This window comes from Nanorana parkeri, unplaced genomic scaffold, assembly GCF_000935625.1.
Source record: "Nanorana parkeri isolate BGI_ZX_2015 unplaced genomic scaffold, ASM93562v1 scaffold4958, whole genome shotgun sequence".
Classification (NCBI taxonomy): Eukaryota; Metazoa; Chordata; class Amphibia; order Anura; family Dicroglossidae; genus Nanorana; species Nanorana parkeri.
The window spans coordinates 1-8,191 of record NW_017311218.1 but is presented as its reverse complement, the minus strand read 5'-3'; the positions used below and the strand labels follow the sequence as shown (position 1 = coordinate 8,191).

At 45.9% G+C, this 8,191-nt stretch overlaps 1 long non-coding RNA gene across 1 annotated transcript; it reads left to right on the top strand.

The window, feature by feature from the left end:
- The first annotated feature begins 4,719 nt into the window (after positions 1–4,719).
- LOC108804063 lies at positions 4,720–7,705 on the top strand. Its single transcript, XR_001942325.1, has 3 exons — positions 4,720–4,753; positions 7,483–7,578; positions 7,666–7,705. It is a non-coding gene; the product is annotated as an uncharacterized LOC108804063 (long non-coding RNA).
- Positions 7,706–8,191: the final 486 nt, after the last annotated feature.

The following is an 8,191-nucleotide window of genomic DNA, read 5'->3' as shown; positions in this document are numbered from 1 at the left end:
TACAGCTCATGAAAACCCCAAATCCACAACCTCAAAAAAGTCGATTATTACACTTCTGTAGGTTTTTTAGGTAAGAAGGCAAAAGGGGAATAGGGAGAGCTCGGAACATATATAAGATATGAGGAAGAACAAACATTTTAATAAGATTAATCCTTCCTGCCCAAGATGTATTAGGTCTGTTCAACTCCGTACAAAGTCTTGATATTTTAAGCAGGAGTGGAGCATAGTTATAAGTAAAAGAGGTTGGAGCTAGGGGTTACTAGAGTGATGCCTAAGTATGGGAGGGCGTGAGATTGAGCCCAGGAGAATGGGGAGGTAGCGCTTATAATGGATTTAGTAGTAGCCGGAATACTAATGGCCAGCATGTGGGATTTAGAGTGATTGGTTTTATAGAAGGAAACTCTGCTGAATTTTGTGAGAATGTCTTGAACCGCTGGTAGTGAGGTCAGGGGATCAGCCATAGAGATTATTACATCATCTGCATATAACCCTATGTTGTGTGTTTGCTGGCCAGTAGATACTGTGCCTTTGGACTTATTTTTATCCTTGGACATCGCGGTAGCCATTCCGAAGCTGATCGGTAATATACCTGCAGGTGAACGATCCTGTAGATGGGGTAAGTCGCTGTTTTTATTAGATCCGGCGGCGCTGCTCACAGATCAAGCGGCCAGACCACGCCCCCGTCCAATCTTTTTCATTGCAGCTTAAACAAAAAATATTTTTTTTTTAGGTAGCTTTAGCAGCAATATGTGATTTTTCATTAAAGGAGAACTATGAGGGGGGGGGGGCTTGACAGTCATCCTCATAGTTCGGGGCGACGTGTGACAATGAGACTGTCACAGGTCGGCTCAGTAGATCGGGAGGTGAGCGAACACATACCGGCGTTCGCTCACCTCTCGATCCTGTCACCGCTCTCTGCCGTGACAGGGGGAGGGGCTGGATTCCCCCCTCCCTGCTCCGATCCGCCAGCGCTGGAGGATCGGACGGGGGAGGGGGCGGGTACAGCCTCTAGATAGGAGGAGCCGGCTGTCACTCACGCAGCTGGGCGGATCCCGTCATCTACGTCGGGATCCGCTCCGGCTGCGGCGTCTCAGTATACCGCGAGTTGTAGCTCCCTATATACTGAGCCTAGGGTGACGGGAGGACGCTAGTTTGTGTCCTCCCGTTACCCTAAGGAGAACTATGGGGGAAAAGCCCTGACCTCGGAGTTCTCCTTTAAATATAGTAATAGACACACTGTGACCGGCAGCTAGAAACTGACCGGCAGCTCCCTGCGGCTTTCCCTGTCGCTGATGCAAATGTGATCCTGCTGATCGATCTCTTAATAAGAAGTGAGGACACGGCAATGTGCAATTGGTCAGCGGCAAGAGAACTGTAATCAGGGATAATAGGCCTAACTGGTGTATGCCTAACTTTTATTTTCTCTATGATGATGGGGGCGTTCGGGGGGGAATAGGAGGGGTTTTAGGTGCACGCTGTTCTTGCACTTCGTTTTTTTTTCTTCTTTTCAAATGATGCAGCAGACTGGCTCCAAGAACAGATGGTCAGTAATAAGTAAATGCTGAACTTTCAGCACCTCAGAGTTAAAAAAAAAAGTCATACCAGTATAATAATTTTTTATTTTTTTTTAAACCCTCAAAATATATGAAAACCCAAAAATACTCCACACTAAAAACTGAAGGGCATCCTTGCAACAATAAAAAAATAAAACCTTTGGTAGGGGTGGCACAGGAGCTCAAACTGCCCGCTGACCTCAGATCAAACACAACAAAAAATGAAAGACAAAAAAAATCCCCAATAATAAGAAACAAAAAGACAGCAAAGATATTAATTGCTCAATGAGCTGGTAGTCAGAGTACCCCGAGTACCATTACCTAACCTCTCCCTATGCAGTTTGCCAGCTTTCCCTATGGCATCCTTCTATACATGAACACTATGGCTGCTCTGCACCCCCCCCCCTTTTATAATGAGGGGGTTGGGTTATCCAAAAGCCCCAATACTGGTCCTTCTAAGCTTGCTGGTCAAAGTTTAATGCATGGTGCCACGCAATGAAATAGGATTTCAGAGGGTTCTCCTAGGTGAATGTGAACCCAAATCTTGAAGCGGCAGGATTTGCCTCGATCCAACGCCAGCAGTGAACCCCTAAACCCTAAGAAGTTGAAGTTAAGAATTAGGATTTGGGGATGAGGTTGGGGTATTGTATGAGGTTTTGGGGTCAGTTCCCTTAGGGTTAGGGTTAGGGCCCATCTCTCATTGTTTCCTCTTTGGGTGAAATCTTCTAGTAAAGCGATATGAATCATTGAATAGATTTGTAAATCCCATCCTGATCCTCTTCTTCTATCGCATGGGCAGCGACAGCGCTCAGAATCATGATGACCGATGATGAAATATTCTCTGGAAGGGAAAGCAGTGTCAGAGGAGAGGGAGGGGGGTGAGGAGAGCTCTGTGCATGTGAAGAGCACAGGAGAGACATCTGCGATCGGAGGACACAAAAATTCTACAATATCTCCGAGGACTCCACACCATTGCAGCCCACTAACCGCAAACCAAAGGTGAGGGAGAGAACTCGTCTGTCCATTTAGCCACAGACTTTGCAATCTGATTGTACAATTTCAGGGCAATATCTTTTAGATTTACCACATAGCGCGCGCGCACACACACACACACACACACACACACACACACACACACACGTTTAATATATTGCAGTTTACCAGTCCTTAGATGTGGTGGCTGCATTAGTTTTTCTTTTTAAGGCTTTTTTCCCTTTACTTGCACCTGGTGATCCTGCCAGTTCCTGTCCTATAGTGACAACACTTACTCACTGTACTGTATCTATCGAGGAGCAACGTTGTCACTCTAGGATAGGGCTACAAAACAGTATTACTAAACCCTCATCTGCCACTGATAAACTTGCCCATTAGCTGTGCATTGTGGTATAGGAGGGTACAACATGCATTTTACTGCCTACTACTTTCATGCAATGTAACACACAATGTTTAGGGTTGTGCCAGATCTTCCAAATGGATAAATAGTTTGGGCTTGCTGTGGATTCTGATTTCACAGAATGTTCTTTGTGGCTGCTCAAGCCATAGAAGGCTTTCTATAGCTTGAGCATGGCTTTATGATTGGTGAGGTGCGTATATTCACATATATTTTAACCAGTTGGAGACACTGAGCATAGTACACACGTCCCAAAAAATTTATTAAAGTCGACAGGACATGCGTAGTATGCCCTGTCCTTCTGCCCTTCCGTCACCTCACCTTTCTGGGCAATTCCTGAAAGTATCTGTGTACATGAAGAGCTGTAATTTTAGGGCTGCTATCAAAAATTAGACATCTGACACAGTGTATATAAACATTGATCAGAGGAGGAGATAGAGAGATACAAAGTAACATTGTTTATAAACATTGATCAGAGGGAGATAGAGAGATACAAAGTAACATTGTTTATAAACATTGATCAGAGGGAGATAGAGAGATACAAAGTAACATTGTTTATAAACATTGATCAGAGGGAGATAGAGAGATACAAAGTAACATTGTTTATAAACATTGATCAGAGGGAGATAGAGAGATACAAAGTAACATTGTTTATAAACATTGATCAGAGGGAGATAGAGAGATACAAAGTAACATTGTTTATAAACATTGATCAGAGGGAGATAGAGAGATACAAAGTAACATTGTTTATAAACATTGATCAGAGGGAGATAGAGAGATACAAAGTAACATTGTTTATAAACATTGATCAGAGGGAGATAGAGAGATACAAAGTAACATTGTTTATAAACATTGATCAGAGGGAGATAGAGAGATACAAAGTAACATTGTTTATAAACATTGATCAGAGGGAGATAGAGAGATACAAAGTAACATTGTTTATAAACATTGATCAGAGGGAGATAGAGAGATACAAAGTAACATTGTTTATAAACATTGATCAGAGGGAGATAGAGAGATACAAAGTAACATTGTTTATAAACATTGATCAGAGGGAGATAGAGAGATACAAAGTAACATTGTTTATAAACATTGATCAGAGGGAGATAGAGAGATACAAAGTAACATTGTTTATAAACATTGATCAGAGGGAGATAGAGAGATACAAAGTAACATTGTTTATAAACATTGATCAGAGGGAGATAGAGAGATACAAAGTAACATTGTTTATAAACATTGATCAGAGGGAGATAGAGAGATACAAAGTAACATTGTTTATAAACATTGATCAGAGGGAGATAGAGAGATACAAAGTAACATTGTTTATAAACATTGATCAGAGGGAGATAGAGAGATACAAAGTAACATTGTTTATAAACATTGATCAGAGGGAGATAGAGAGATACAAAGTAACATTGTTTATAAACATTGATCAGAGGGAGATAGAGAGATACAAAGTAACATTGTTTATAAACATTGATCAGAGGGAGATAGAGAGATACAAAATAACATTGTTACTTATTTTTATCTTGTCTGTTTCATTTTCCTGCAGATTGTGTGAGGTAAAGTAACATGACAAGTATAAATATATCTTTTTTTGTCTCATAAAATGTGTTCCTATGTAACCCCTATGAACCCTTAGTTACCCTAATCAATTCTAAATCTTCATCACAATTCTCTCTCGTGTCCTTACCAGGTGCCATTATGAGCGGGTGGATCACCCAACAGTCCTCCGCCCTGATTTGCTTCCTGTCATCTCTCTGTACTGGACTCCTCTTTATCGTCATCATCCTCCTGGTCACCTTCACACGTGAGTCCACACTCTCTGCCTCTCCACACACACACACACACACCAATCACATTCTTTCCATATTGTAAGAACTGCAAATCAGCTCCCATTCTGAATTGCAGTGCATGGTGTTCAATAAACCTTTGGGAGAGGGGAACAACAAAGCACAATCACTGAGCAAGAAACACCACTTGCATATGTATTGACAAAATATGTCTATCTCCTGTGTATCTTACTTGGTGTGGATTCCATCACCAATGTGGGTGGTCATATAAAGGGACAGGTGCAATGACAACCGACAGAAGGTAGATAGTAAAGAAGGAGTTTTTAATGCCACACTTTATGCAACGGGTTGGATATGTGTGAATAAGGTGAGCTAATGCCCTTGTTATCTGTGTCACATGTGTGGTGACATGGATGGGCCTTTGCACGGTTCCTGCATGTTCTCTGACCTGTGGAGGAGCTTTCCTTTTACTGGTAATATGGAGGAGGAAAATCTCTGCAGTGCAAGGATCTTCCTCCTTCTACTTTCACCTCTATCATTACCCCTCCAGTCATCAGATCAACGGTCAACCATTTCTCCTGGCTGGAGGGTAAGCTGTACCTGAGGGCCTGCAGTGCAAGAATCTCCCTGCTTCTGGTTCATCCAGTCTGTGGACACAGTGCAGAACAAGATGTGATAAGCCAGTAATGGGGAAAAGATCAGCTGCAGGGAGATCACAGACAATACTGGTGACTATTAGTATTATTATACAGGATTTATAGAGCGCCAACAGTTTGCTCAGCTCTTTACAATATAAGGAAGACATTACAATCACAATACAATTCAAGACAAGATGGTGAGGAGGGCCCCGCCCCTGGGGGCTTACAATCTAAAAGGGAGGGGCCAGTGATGCATGGGGAGGGAGCTGTGTGGGGGTGAATTGTTTGAGAATGTGATGGTTGAGCGGTTAGGTTGAGGTGGGATCGGCTTCCCGGAAGAGATGAGTCTTAAGGGATCACCTAAAGACAGTCAGTGTGGGAGATAGACGGAAAGGTTGTGGTACAGAGTTCCAGAGGATGGGAGAGACTCTAGAGAAGTCCTGGAGGCGAGCATGGGAGGAGTTGACGAGGGAGCTGGAAAGCAGGAGGTCATTTGAAGAGCGGAGGAGACGGTTCGAGTGATACTTTGAGACGAGGTTGGATATATAGCCGGGGGCGGAGTTGTGGACGGCTTTGTAAGTCATTGTTAATATTTTTAATTCTAACCTTTGGGCTATTGGAAGCCAGTGGAGGGATCGGCAGAGGGGGGTGGGGGATGGAAGCCAGTGGAGGGATTGGCAGAGAGGGCGGGAGATGGAAGCCAGTGGAGGGATTGGCAGAGAGGGCGGGAGATGGAAGCCAGTGGAGGGATTGGCAGAGAGGGCGGGAGATGGAAGCCAGTGGAGGGATTGGCAGAGAGGGCGGGAGATGGAAGCCAGTGGAGGGATTGGCAGAGAGGGCGGGAGATGGAAGCCAGTGGAGGGATTGGCAGAGAGGGCGGGAGATGGAAGCCAGTGGAGGGATTGGCAGAGAGGGCGGGAGATGGAAGCCAGTGGAGGGATTGGCAGAGAGGGCGGGAGATGGAAGCCAGTGGAGGGATTGGCAGAGAGGGCGGGAGATGGAAGCCAGTGGAGGGATTGGCAGAGAGGGCGGGAGATGGAAGCCAGTGGAGGGATTGGCAGAGAGGGCGGGAGATGGAAGCCAGTGGAGGGATTGGCAGAGAGGGCGGGAGATGGAAGCCAGTGGAGGGATTGGCAGAGAGGGCGGGAGATGGAAGCCAGTGGAGGGATTGGCAGAGAGGGCGGGAGATGGAAGCCAGTGGAGGGATTGGCAGAGAGGGCGGGAGATGGAAGCCAGTGGAGGGATTGGCAGAGAGGGCGGGAGATGGAAGCCAGTGGAGGGATTGGCAGAGAGGGCGGGAGATGGAAGCCAGTGGAGGGATTGGCAGAGAGGGCGGGAGATGGAAGCCAGTGGAGGGATTGGCAGAGAGGGCGGGAGATGGAAGCCAGTGGAGGGATTGGCAGAGAGGGCGGGAGATGGAAGCCAGTGGAGGGATTGGCAGAGAGGGCGGGAGATGGAAGCCAGTGGAGGGATTGGCAGAGAGGGCGGGAGATGGAAGCCAGTGGAGGGATTGGCAGAGAGGGCGGGAGATGGAAGCCAGTGGAGGGATTGGCAGAGAGGGCGGGAGATGGAAGCCAGTGGAGGGATTGGCAGAGAGGGCGGGAGATGGAAGCCAGTGGAGGGATTGGCAGAGAGGGCGGGAGATGGAAGCCAGTGGAGGGATTGGCAGAGAGGGCGGGAGATGGAAGCCAGTGGAGGGATTGGCAGAGAGGGCGGGAGATGGAAGCCAGTGGAAAGATTAGCAGAGGGGGCGGGAGATGGAAGCCAGTGCAGGGATTGGCAGATGTGGGCGGGAGATGGAAGCCAGTGCAGGGATCCGCAGAGGGGGGCGGGAGATGGAACACCTCTGGGTTTTGTTGTAATGGGAAAACACAGTCTTGGCAAACACACCGTCCATAGGGATGAATGGGATCCCTTGGAAAATACTTGTGAAATTAAATGTATTTCAGGTGCATTGCATGAAAAATGAATAACTGTGAAAACCTGCAGAGATGAAGAAGAGAGAGCAGGGAGAACTTTATTTTTTCAAGCTAGGAAACCCATTTGGACTGGGCCACCAAAGCCAGTGACAACAGAGGTTACTAATGTGAAATATTTGTTTCTGGCAGGTCAGGGAGTGGACCAGACAGAGCACAGCATGGAGATGAAGCTGAGGAACCTGAGTCTAGGGATGCACTCCAGAGTAGAGGGACTGCACAAGCATGGTAAGATGGACCTCCAAGTGGTGGTCAGGGTGACACTACGTAATATTGGTCTGATCTACTCACCAAATGAATGTTTTCTTCCCCCAGATTGCTTGATGATGGAGAAACTGAAAGCCATGGAAGCCTTTGTGAAGGACCTCATAAGTAAGTTGGTGCGGGGTGTTGTAAAGTGGAGTTATGTACAGACCATGGAGCTCTGATCTGTCAAGCATCCAGGATAATTAGAGTCAATCTGGAGGCAGTATATTTTTAAGAGATTTTTGGTGTTTCTTTTCCTACAGAATTTGAATTGATGAGTAAAGTGGAGAAAATTGAGACTTCAATTAAGCGGATTTTATCCAGTGAAGTAACAGGTAGTTGCAAAGTCCAATAAAGAATGAGAAACTGATATCCCCTTTTATCTCATCTAAAAAAATAAATCAAATCTCCCTCCACCCAGAGGCGTACCTAGTGACCTCAGGGCCACGATGCAAGAATCCATGAAGGGCCCATACAACCCCGCCCCCCACCACCACCACCAAGAAGAAAAAAAATTAGAAAACAAATTTTAGACAAGACAAAGAAAAAAAAAAACACTCTCCTCTTCCATGTCCCCAGCTTCCACTCATCTCCC